The following is a 12,276-nucleotide window of genomic DNA, read 5'->3' as shown; positions in this document are numbered from 1 at the left end:
GCAATGTTGTGTTTGCCATTTTCCGACATGCAGCAGAGCTGAATTTGTCATGTAGTGGAGCTGGGTTTGCCATCTGGCACAACCCCCTATCCTATCACAATAGGTGTGTTTTACATGGGACTGCATTATGGTCTCTGTACTCAGAAGAAGCAGTTCCAGCTCTGCTACATCCGCCATGCTTGGCCTGTGCACTTTGCCTTCTCCCCTCCCTGCTCTCTTCTTCCTCCCTCCTTCCCCTTCTCTCTTATTTCCTCCCCTCCTTTTTCAGACTTATGGCCCGGAAGAAAACCCAACCCTGCAGGAAGCAGAAAGTCCTCCTCTATCTGTCTGGATCCCCCCACCCCCTCCATCAGAAATCTGCCTCACCCCCTCCCCAGCCTGTGCAGAGGAGAGGGGGCGACCCCCCAAGAAGAGACCAAGAGAGGAGGCGCAAAGTGTCAGAGGCAACAGGAGGGGAACCAGGGTGAGGAGGCAGCAAAGGGGAGACGCAGAGACAGGAGTGACAGCTCCAGACAGATGTGCTCACATGCGGATAATTATAGACACACGGACACATAGCAGCCAGGTACACGCTGCACAGTGACAGCTCCCAACACACACGCCCGCCTGTGACAGCGCACAGTGACAGCAGACACCTAGCCCTACAGGTAGACGGACGACTGACGAGGGGCAGCTGATGCGTCTGCCAGTGACGGCTAAACAGGCAGACTGTGGAGACGGAGGCGAGCAGACGTATACTGTCTAGCGCAAGCAGACTCTAAACCTGATGGCGGGCACTGACAGTGTGTGGCACTGCCAGACAATGAGACTGAGGAGCAGGCGTATCGGGGCTGACGACAGGCAGCGAGACTGCTAGACAAAGCGGTAGACATGGAAAGGGGGCGACAGCAGGGGTGGGCATACATGGCATTGAAATGTGTGGGCGATACTGAAAATGTGATGCTTGTGAAGAAGGCAAGCGGTGCTGGTAATGTGGGGTAGGCGAACAAGCGGTTACGGGTGTAGTGGGACACAAAGGGGAGCGGTTGCATGTATTAGGGGGCAAGTAGTCTGGTAATGGGAAGGCGGGAAAAGCTGAACATGTCAGACAGTGGTTGCATGTATTAGAGGGGTGAGTAGGTTGGTAGTAGGAAGGCGGGAAATGCCGGCAAGGGCTGATCATGTCCGACAGTAGTTGCATGTATTAGAGGGGCAAGCAGTCGGGCAGTGGGAAGGTGGGAAAGGCCGGCAAGGGCTGATCATGTCCGACAGTAGTTGCATGTATTAGAGGGGCAAGCAGTCGGGCAGTGGGAAGGTGGGAAAGGCCGGCAAGGGCTGATCATGTCCGACAGTAGTTGCATGTATTAGAGGGGGCAAGTAGTCGGGTAGTCGGAAAGCGGGAAAGGCCAGCAAGGGCTGATCATGTCCGACAGTAGTTGCATGTATTAGAGGGGCAAGCAGTCGGGCAGTGGGAAGGTGGGAAAGGCCGGCAAGGGCTGATCATGTCCGACAGTAGTTGCATGTATTAGAGGGGGCAAGTAGTCGGGTAGTCGGAAAGCGGGAAAGGCCAGCAAGGGCTGAACATGTATTACAGTGGTTGCATGTATTAGAGGGGGCAAGTAGTCGGGTAGTCGGAAGGCGGGAAAGGCCAGCAAGGGCTGAACATGTATTACAGTGGTTACATGTATTAGAGGGGAAAGCAGTCGGGCAGTGGGAAAGGCAGGAAATCTCGAAAAGGGCTGATCATGTCCGACAGTGGTTGCATGTATTATAGGGAGTAAGTAGACGGGTAGTGGGAAGGCAGGAAAAGGCCGTCAAGGGCTGATCATGTCGGACATCGGACAGTGGTTGCATGTATTAGAGGGGCAAGTAGTCGGGTGGTGGGAAAAGCCGGCAACGGCTAAACATGTAGGCCAGTGGTTGCAGGTATTAGAGGGGTGAGTAGATTGGTAGTAGGAAGGCGGGAAATGCCGGCAAGGGCTGATCGTGTCCGACAGTAGTTGCATGTATTAGAGGGGGCAAGTAGTCGGGCAGAGGGAAAGGCAGAAAATGCTGGGAAGGGCTGATAATGTTGGACAGTGTTTGCATGTATTAGAGGGGGCAAGTAGTCGGGTAGTCGCAAGGCAGGAAAGGCCGGCAAGGGCTGATCATGTCAGACAGTGGTTGCATGTATTAGAGGGGGCAAGTAGTCGGAAGGCGGGAAAGGCCAGCAAGGGCTGAACATGTATTACAGTGGTTGCATGTATTAGAGGGGCAAGTAGTCTGGCAGAGGGAAACGCAGGAAATCTCGAGAAGGGCTGATCATGTCCGACAGTGGTTGCATGTATTAGAGGGAGTAAGTAGACGGGTAGTGGGAAGGCAGGAATGGCCGTCAAGGGCTGATCATGTCGGACATCGGACAGTGGTTGCATGTATTAGAGGGGCAAGTAGTCGGGTAGTGGGAAGGTGGGAAAAGCCGGCAACGGCTAAACATGTAGGCCAGGGGTTGCATGCTTCAGAGGGGTGAGTAGGTCGATAGTAGGAAGGCGGGAAATCCCGGCAGGGGCTGATCATGTCGGACAGTGGTTGCATGTATTAGAGGGAGCGAGTAGACGGGTAGTGGGAAGGCAGGAAAAGCCGGCAACGGCTGAACATGTAGGCCAGTGGTTGCAGGTATTAGAGGGGTGAGTAGTTTGGTAGTAGGAAGGTGGAAAATCCTGGCAAGGGCTCACCATGTCAGACAGTGGTTGCATGTATTAGAGGGAGCGAGTAGATGGGTAGTGGGAAGGCGGGAAAGGCAGTCAAGGGCTGATCATGTCCCACAGTGGTTGCATGTATTAGAGGGGGCAAGTAGTCGGGTAGTGGGAAAGGCAGAAAATGCCAGGAAGGGCTGATCATGTCAGACAGTGGTTGCATGTATTAGAGAGGCAAGTAGTCAGGCAGTGGGAAGGCAGGAAAGGCCGACAAGGGCTGATCATGTCGGACAGTGGTTGCATGTATTAGAGGGGGCAAGTAGTTGGGTAGTGGGAAGGCGGGAAAGGCCGGCAAGGGCTCAACATGTAGGACAGTAGTTGCAGGTACTAGAGGGGCAAGTAGTTCGGTAGTGTAAAAGGCAGGAAAGACCTGCAAGGGCTGATCATGTCGGATAGTGGTTGCATGTATTAGAGGGGCAAGTAGTCGGGCAGTGGGAAAGGCAGGAAATGCCGGCAAGGACTGACCATGTAGGCAAGTGGTTGCATGTATTAGAGGGGCAAGTAGACGGGTAGTGGGAAGGCAGAAAAGGCTGGCAAGGGCTGATCATGTCCGACAGTGGTTGCATGCATTAGAGGGGGCAAGTAGTCGGGTAGTGGGAAGGCGGAAAAGGCCGGCAAGGGCTCAACATGTAGGACAGTGGTTGCAGGTACTAGAGGGGCAAGTAGTTTGGTAGTCAAAAAGGCAGGAAAGATCGTCAAGGGCTGATCATGTCGGACAGTGGTTGCATGTATTAGAGGGGCAAGTAGTCGGGCAGTGGGAAAGGCCGGCAAGGGCTGATCATGTCGGACAGTGGTTGCATGTATTAGAGGGGCAAGTAGATAGGTAGTAGGAAGGCAGAAAAGGTCGGCATGGGCTGATCATGTAGGCAGAGGGGGCGAGTAGACGGGTAGTAGGAAGGCGAGAAAGGACGGCATGAGGCTTAACATGTAGGGTATAGGCATGAGAGCAGGAGCTGGGTATGAAGGGCAAGCACGTACATATAGAGGCAAGTATAGTGGGGCAGCAAGAGGAAATAATATGGGGGAAGCAGAGGAACAGGAGGTGGGAATGCTAGAGATAAGCAGGAGCTGGTAAAGTAATTGCTGGTGAACCATGGAAGGCATGCATGTTGTTGCCGGGAGGTGGTGTAGTTGGGTAGACCGTTACCGGTTTACTAGAGCAGGAAAAAATGCGTTGCTTGTATCAAGATCAAAAGGCAAGCGGGTGCTGGCAATGTAGAGTGGGCAAGTGAATGGGGCAGGAGGGCAACTGTCAGCTATATGGGGAGGTAAGCAAGGAAGTGCTGGGATGGCAATGACAAAAGGCAAACACTGGTTGTATGGCAAAGACAGGTAAGCAATCGGGTCAGTTCAGTGGGTAAGCAAATTCTGGTAGGTCAGGGCAAGGCAGGTAAGAAGGCAAGCAATGTGGTGATCAGGTACAGAAATGCTGGTGGGTGTTGTGTGTGGGCCGGGGGGACACTGCAGGCAGCGCTGGTGTAGAGAAGACAGAACAAAGCAGCAATCACACAATGATGGAGGCAGACAGAGAAAGTATCCGAAAAATGGACAACACCGAGGAACAGACATCTAGGATACAATGTGACGACACACAGACGGGCAGACCACTAACAGATCCCGCAACTACACACATCTAGAGACAAGGTAACAAAGACAGAAACAATGTAACAACACACGAACACCTGTAGCTACAGACGCCTGGATACAATTTTAGAACACATGAACACCTGTAGCTACAGACAGACGCCTGGATACAATGTAAGAATGCACGGACACGTCTAGCTACAGGCAGACGCATAGATACAATGTAGGAACACATGGACACCTGTAGCTACAGGCAGACGCATAGATACAATGTAAGAACACGGACACATGTAGCTACAGGCAGACGCATAGATACAATGTAAGAACACACGGACACCTGTAGCTACAGGCAGACGCATAGATACAATGTAAGAATACACGGACACCTGTAGCTACAGGCAGACGCATAGATACAATGTAAGAACACACGGACACCTGTAGCTACAGGCAGACGCATAGATACAATGTAAGAACACACAGACACCTGTAGCTACAAACACGCATGGATACAATGTAACAACACACGGACACCTGTAGCTACAGACAGACGCATAGATACAATGTAACAACACACGGACACCTGTAGCTACAGACACATAGATACAATGTAAGAACACATGGACACCTGTAGCTACAGACAGACGCATAGATACAATGTAACAACACACGGACACCTGTAGCTACAGGCAGATGCATAGATACAATGTAACAACACACGGACACCTGTAGCTACAGGTAGACGCATAGATACAATGTAAGAGCACACGGACACCTGTAGCTACAGGCAGACGCGTAGATACAATGTAACAACACACGGACACCTGTAGCTACAGGCAGATGCCTGGATGCAATGTAAGAACACACGGACACCTGTAGATACAGGCAGACGCCAGGATACAATGTAAGGACACACGGACACCTGTAGCTGCAGACAGACGCATAGATACAATGTAACAACACACGGACACCTGTAGCTACAGGCAGATGCATAGATACAATGTAACAACACACGGACACCTGTAGCTACAGGTAGACGCATAGATACAATGTAAGAGCACACGGACACCTGTAGCTACAGGCAGATGCCTGGATGCAATGTAAGAACACACGGACACCTGTAGATACAGGCAGACGCCAGGATACAATGTAAGGACGCACGGACACCTGTAGCTGCAGACAGACGCATAGATACAATGTAACATTTACAGCCAACACCTTCATAGTGACCGGCAGGCAGAGACTGGACAGACATTGTATTTACTCTGCTGTGTTCATTCTTCTTCTGTAACCTGTTACCCCCGGTATTTGGCTAACCGGCCTCTCTCTACAGGTGTTGGTAGACTGGCGACTTTACGACAGGCCGCTATTTTTTAGGGTTTGTGAAACTAATGTAATGGTAGTTTAGGGAGATTCTCCACCTTTCACGATCATAATAAGTATTAGAACTAATATTTCCAGTGCAAAAATGCTGCTTCTTTTCCACTGTGGGGTTTTTTCTGCAAGTGTCCGCACCAAGATATGCAATAACAATCCTCTCTATTTGTTTATTGCATTTTTGCTCCGTTTTCCCCTTTTTTTTATACGTTTTTGGTGCAGATTTGACACAAAATTTTTAATGCATTTTTTTAGTGCAGAAATGCTGGAATTCTGCACTTAACAACCATTGGTATTTTTTACATTTGTTTTTTTTAGGCTCCTTATAAAAGTTTATAATGAATAAATGCAGCAAAAAACTCACAGTTCAGCAGCATTAAATGCAGTGGGCAGGATCTTTCATGAAATCACATCCACATTGCTTGAACTTTTCAGCCATCTATCTATGTACCATAAGTGCTGCTTTCTTATGTTGTGTTTTTTTGTGCAGAAAGTGGATATAAATTCACAAAACTTCTCCCCCGGGGGTGGGGGGGTCTAAAGATGCTGTTGCTCTGTGTGTTTTTAGTGTATTTTTGTATATAGATCATAGAATCATAGAATGTTAGAGTTGGATGGGATCTCCAGGGTTCTCGTGTCCAACCCCTGCTCAATGCAGGAGTCACTAAACCATCTCAGACAGATGTCTGTCCAGCCTCTGTGTGCAGACTTCCATTAAAGGAGAACTCACCACCTCTCGTGGCCACCTCTTCCACTCATTGATCACCCTCAGTGTCAAAAAGTTTTTTTCTAATATCTAATCTGAATCTTTCAGTTTCATTCCATTGCTTCTCGTGTTTCCATGTGCAAATGAGAATAATGATGATCCCTCTACACTGTGACAGCCCTTCAGATATTTGTAGTCGCCTCTTAGCCTTCTGTTTTGCAAGCTATACATTCCCAGATCCTTTAACCGTTCATCGTAGGACATAGTTTGTAGTCCGCTCACCATCCTGGTTGCTCTTCTCTGAACTTGCTCCAGTTTTTCAATGTCTTTTTTTAAAATGTGTCCAGAACTGGACACAGTATTCCAGATGAGGCCTGACCAAGGAGGAGTAGAGGGGGACAATGACTTCACGTGATCTAGACTCTATGCTTCTTTGAATACATACTAGAACTGTTTACCTTTTTTGCTGCTGCATCACACTGTTGACTCCTGTGCAGTCTGTGATCTATTAGTATACCCAAGTCTTTTTCACACGTGCTGTTGTTTAGTTCTCCCATTCTGTAGATGTAATTTTTGTTTTTCTTGCCCAGATGTAGAATCTTGCATTTCTCCCTGTTTAATACGATTCTATTAGTTGCTGACCATTGTTCAAGCTTATCTAGATCCTTCTGAATCCCTTCTCTGTCTTCTCTAGTGTTAGCTATCCCTCCTAGCTTTGCATCATCTGCAACTTTGATCAGTTTACCTTCGGTTCCCTTATTTTAGATCATTTATAAAAGTATTCAATACTGGGGCCAGGACAGAGCCTTGTGATCCCCACTTGAAACACTTGTCCAATTGGATTTGCAACCATTTATTATCATTCTTTGAGAATGAGCCAGTTATGAATCCATCTAACCGTAGCCTTGTCAATCCCATACTCGATCATTTTTCAATAAGGATAGTATGAGATACTTTATGAAATGCTTTGCTGAAGTTGAGATATACTATATCTACCGCAGCTCCCTGAAACACCCAGTCAGTGATTCCATCATAGAAGGAAATTAGATTAGTCTGGCATGACTTGTTTGCCCAAACCCATGCTGGTTCTGGTTAATTAGTGTATTCTTTTCCAAGTACTTTCATACATGCTGTTTAATAATTTGGTCAAAGATATTTCCTGGTATAGAAGTAAGGCTCACTGGCTTGTAATTTCCTGGTGCCATCTTCTTTCCTTTTTTTTTTTTTTGAATGTTGGGACAACATTTGCCCTTCTCCAATCTTTTGTTCTCCAGAATTTTTCAAAGATTCTGGCTAGTGGTTCTGCAATTTTCTCTGCAAACTCCTCTTTCAGTACCATAGGATGTAATTTATCTGGACCATGAGATGTAAATTAGCTAAGTGTTCCCTCACCATCTCTCTGTTTACGGATAGTGTGGATTCTTTTATTCCTTCAATGGGACCATGAAGATCAGTTGATGTTACAATTGTTTTCTTAGAGAACACAGAGCAAAAATAGGAATGTAAAAGTTCGCCCTTCTCAACATCATTTTTGACCACTTCACCCTTTTCATCCTGTATAAATCCTATAGAATCTCTGACTTTTCTTTTGCTTTTTACATATCCCCAAACCCTTTTTTATTTCTATTGGTCTTTCTTGCAAGCCTCACTTCATTACTGGCTTTAGCTCTTCTAACACTTGCACTGCATTACCTGCAGACAGCATTATATTCTTCTTTATATATGCCCCCGCCTTCCATTTGATATAGAGTGATTAAGTTCTGTGTTCATCCATCCTGGTCTCTTTAAATCTTTCTTTTCGGGATTGTTACTGATTGTGCGGTGAGAATTTCATTTAGTAAAATCTCCTGTCCTTCTTTGACATTTCTGTCCTTTAGAACATCCGCCCATTGGAACTTTCCTACCCTCTTTCTGAGACCATTAAAATCTGCCTTTCTGAAGTCCAATTTTAAAGTCTGAGTCCTCGCTGGTCTTCATCCTCTTGTAATCCAAAATTTGAGGATAGCATGATTGCTGCTGCCTCCTAAATTTCTGGCCAACTTTACTTCCTCAACCATTTCCTCTCTGTTGGTAACAATTAGGTCCAAGAAGGCAGATCCTCTCTCTTGCTCTCTCTTCTACCTTTTGAAAGATAAAGTTGTCAGAAAAAGAAGATAAGAATTTTCTGGACCCATTACTTTTGCCTGAGAGAGATTCCCAACAAATATATGGATAGTTAAAATCTCCCATGATCGCTATGTCGCACTTTTTTTTTAGAACAGAGACATCTGATGTAACAACAGTTCATGCACATCTTCAGTCTGTCCAGGTGGCCTATAGTATACACATAGTATAAATGTCCTTTCTGCTCTTCTCTCCTTGCATTCTTACGCAAAAAGTTTCTGCAGAGCTACCAGCCTCTGGAGCTTGGATCTCTGTGTAGATATATACGTTTTCCTAACACAATGCAGCACCTCCTCCCCCCTTGTTAATCCTGTTTCTAATAAATAAGTTGTAGACTTAAAGGTTTGTATTCCACCAAGTTTCATCATATCTTTCTTCCTGTGTTAGCAGCTCCAGTTCTCCTTGTTTATTTCCCATGCTGTGTGCATTTGTGGAGACAAATTTTAGTTCGCAGTCAGTTTCTCTTACTCCTCTATTTTCATTCAGATTTTTTTTGTTCTTTATTTCTACTTCTAACAGCAAGGTTCTAAAAAGAATTCATTAGCTGCATATTTTTCCTTAGCCTTATGTTTCCAAAATCAGAGCATTACTGCAATTTAAAAAAAAAAAAAAAAAAGCATAAAAAATTGTTTGAAATCTGCAACAAAAATATAAAAAAAAAACACAAAAATGTAACAAAAATAGCAGCAAAAAAGCAATAGCATATTTTCATTTTGACACCACCAGTTACAATGTAAAAGAATAATTTTTGCACTTTGGAACATTACAATGAGTTTTCTAAAAAACCTGAATAGCCAAAGTTACACGATGAAGTTGCCATTAGGGGGAGCTCACTGAGCACTATGTATATTATTCTGATCGAAAAAATGAGCTTACTCCAAGGCAGAAGATATCTAAGGAGAGGATCTGGAACTGTGTATCAGGAAAAGAGAGCATCAAAAATGTAATGTAAAAAGGAGTGCATCGCCATTAAATTCGTTATCTATAAAATGGGGGTGAAGGCTGGACATTCCCTTAAAGTCATTAGTGCAATTTCTACACACAAAGGAAACGTTAGCACCGTATGCGGTTATATTAGTACAATGTGTGGACTTATACATTGCATACATTCAGATTCCAGCCAAATTCAGGTGCTGCGTATAATGCTGGTGCCAGATCTGCTTACTGAAACATCAGTTACTTATGTTCTTACATAGCAGCAGTATTATAGTAGTTATATACTTGTACATAGGAGCAGTATTATAGTAGTTATATTCTTGTATATAGGAGCAGTATTATAGTAGTTATATTCTTGTACATAGGGGGAGTATTTTAGTAGTTATATTCTTGTACATAGGGGCAGTATTATAGTAGTTATATACTTGTACATAGGAGCAGTATTATAGTAGTTATATTCTTGTATATAGGAGCAGTATTATAGTAGTTATATTCTTGTACATAGGGGGAGTATTTTAGTAGTTATATTCTTGTACATAGGGGGCAGTATTATAGTAGTTATATTCCTGAACATAGGGGCAGTATTATAGTAGATATATTCTTGTACATAGGGGGCAGTATTATAGTAGTTATATTCTTGTACATAGGGGGCAGTATTATAGTAGTTATATTCTTGTACATAGGAGCAGTATTATAGTAGTTATATTCTTGCACATAGGAGCAGTATTATAGTAGTTATATTCTTGTACATAGGGGGCAGTATTATAGTAGTTATATTCTTGTACATAGGAGCAGTATTATAGTAGTTATATTCTTGCACATAGGAGCAGTATTATAGTAGTTATATTCTTGTACATAGGGGCAGTATTATAGTAGTTATATTCTTGTACATAGGGAACAGTATTATAGTAGTTATATTCTTGTACATAGGGGGCAGTATTATAGTAGTTATATTCTTGTACATAGGAGCAGTATTATAGTAGTTATATTCTTGTATATAGGATCAGTATTATAGTAGTTATATTCTTGTACATAGGGGCAGTATTATAGTAGTTATATTCTTGTACATAGGGGACAGTATTATAGTAGTTATATTCTTGTACATAGGGGGCAGTATTATAGTAGTTATATTCTTGTATATAGGGGCAGTATAATAGTAGTTATATTCTTGTACATAGGAGCAGTATTATAGTAGTTATATTCTTGTACATAGGGGACAGTATTATAGTAGTTATATTCTTGTACATAGGGGGCAGTATTATAGTAGTTATATTCTTGTACATAGGAGCAGTATTATAGTAGTTATATTCTTGTATATAGGGGCAGTATAATAGTAGTTATATTCTTGTACATAGAAGCAGTATTATAGTAGTTATATTCTTGTACATAGGGGGCAGTATTATAGTAGTTATATTCTTGTAGATAGGGGCAGTATTATAGTAGTTATATTCTTGTACATAGGAGCAGTATTTTAGTAGTTATATTCTTGTACATAGGAAGCAGTATTATAGTAGTTATATTCTTGTACATAGGAGCAGTATTATAGTAGTTATATTCTTGCACATAGGAGCAGTATTATAGTAGTTATATTCTTGTACATAGGGGCAGTATTATAGTAGTTATATTCTTGTACATAGGAGGCAGTATTATAGTAGTTATATTCTTGTACATAGGGGGCAGTATTATAGTAGTTATATTCTTGTACATAGGAGCAGTATTATAGTAGTTATATTCTTGCACATAGGAGCAGTATTATAGTAGTTATATTCTTGTACATAGGAGCAGTATTATAGTAGTTATATTCTTGTACATAGGGGGCAGTATTACAGTAGTTATATTCTTGTACATAGGGGGCAGTATTATAGTAGTTATATTCTTGTACATAGGAGCAGTATTATAGTAGTTATATTCTTGCACATAGGAGCAGTATTATAGTAGTTATATTCTTGTACAAAGGGGCAGTATTATAGTAGTTATATTCTTGTACATAGGGGGCAGTATTATAGTAGTTATATTCTTGTACATAGGGGCAGTATTATAGTAGTTATATTCTTGCACATAGGAGCAGTATTATAGTAGTTATATTCTTGTACATAGGGGGCAGTATTATAGTAGTTATATTCTTGTACATAGGGGGCAGTATTATAGTAGTTATATTCTTGTACATAGGAGCAGTATTATAGTAGTTATATTCTTGCACATAGGAGCAGTATTATAGTAGTTATATTCTTGTACATAGGGGCAGTATTATAGTAGTTATATTCTTGTACATAGGGGGCAGTATTATAGTAGTTATATTCTTGTACATAGGAGCAGTATTATAGTAGTTATATTCTTGCACATAGGAGCAGTATTATAGTAGTTATATTCTTGTACATAGGGGCAGTATTATAGTAGTTATATTCTTGCACATAGGAGCAGTATTATAGTAGTTATATTCTTGTACATAGGGGGCAGTATTATAGTAGTTATATTCTTGCACATAGGAGCAGTATTATAGTAGTTATATTCTTGTACATAGGGGCAGTATTATAGTAGTTATATTCTTGTACATAGGGGACAGTATTATAGTAGTTATATTCTTGTACATAGGGGGCAGTATTATAGTAGTTATATTCTTGTACATAGGAGCAGTATTATAGTAGTTATATTCATGTATATAGGATCAGTATTACAGTAGTTATATTCTTGTACATAGGGGGCAGTATTATAGTAGTTATATTCTTGTATATAGGGGCAGTATAATAGTAGTTATATTCTTGTACATAGGAGCAGTATTATAGTAGTTATATTCTTGTACAT

The 12,276-nt window shown here is 42.8% G+C and overlaps 1 protein-coding gene across 2 annotated transcripts in view; it reads left to right on the top strand.

Annotated features, from left to right (window-relative positions):
- The first annotated feature begins 297 nt into the window (after window positions 1–297).
- Window positions 298–12,276, top strand: part of FOXJ2 (forkhead box J2) — a 49,356-nt gene continuing 37,377 nt past the window's right edge. Inside the window, exon 1 of one of the 2 annotated variants that reach the window (XM_069754197.1) lies at window positions 298–463. The gene's annotated coding sequence lies outside the window, so the exon portion shown is untranslated. The remainder of the gene's footprint in view (window positions 464–12,276) is intronic. The other variant, XM_069754198.1, reaches the window with a different exon arrangement.

This window comes from Ranitomeya imitator, chromosome 2 (assembly GCF_032444005.1).
Source record: "Ranitomeya imitator isolate aRanImi1 chromosome 2, aRanImi1.pri, whole genome shotgun sequence".
Taxonomy (NCBI): domain Eukaryota; kingdom Metazoa; phylum Chordata; class Amphibia; order Anura; family Dendrobatidae; genus Ranitomeya; species Ranitomeya imitator.
The sequence above is the reverse complement of the archived record's forward strand: the minus strand, read 5'-3'. Positions and strand labels throughout refer to the sequence as shown.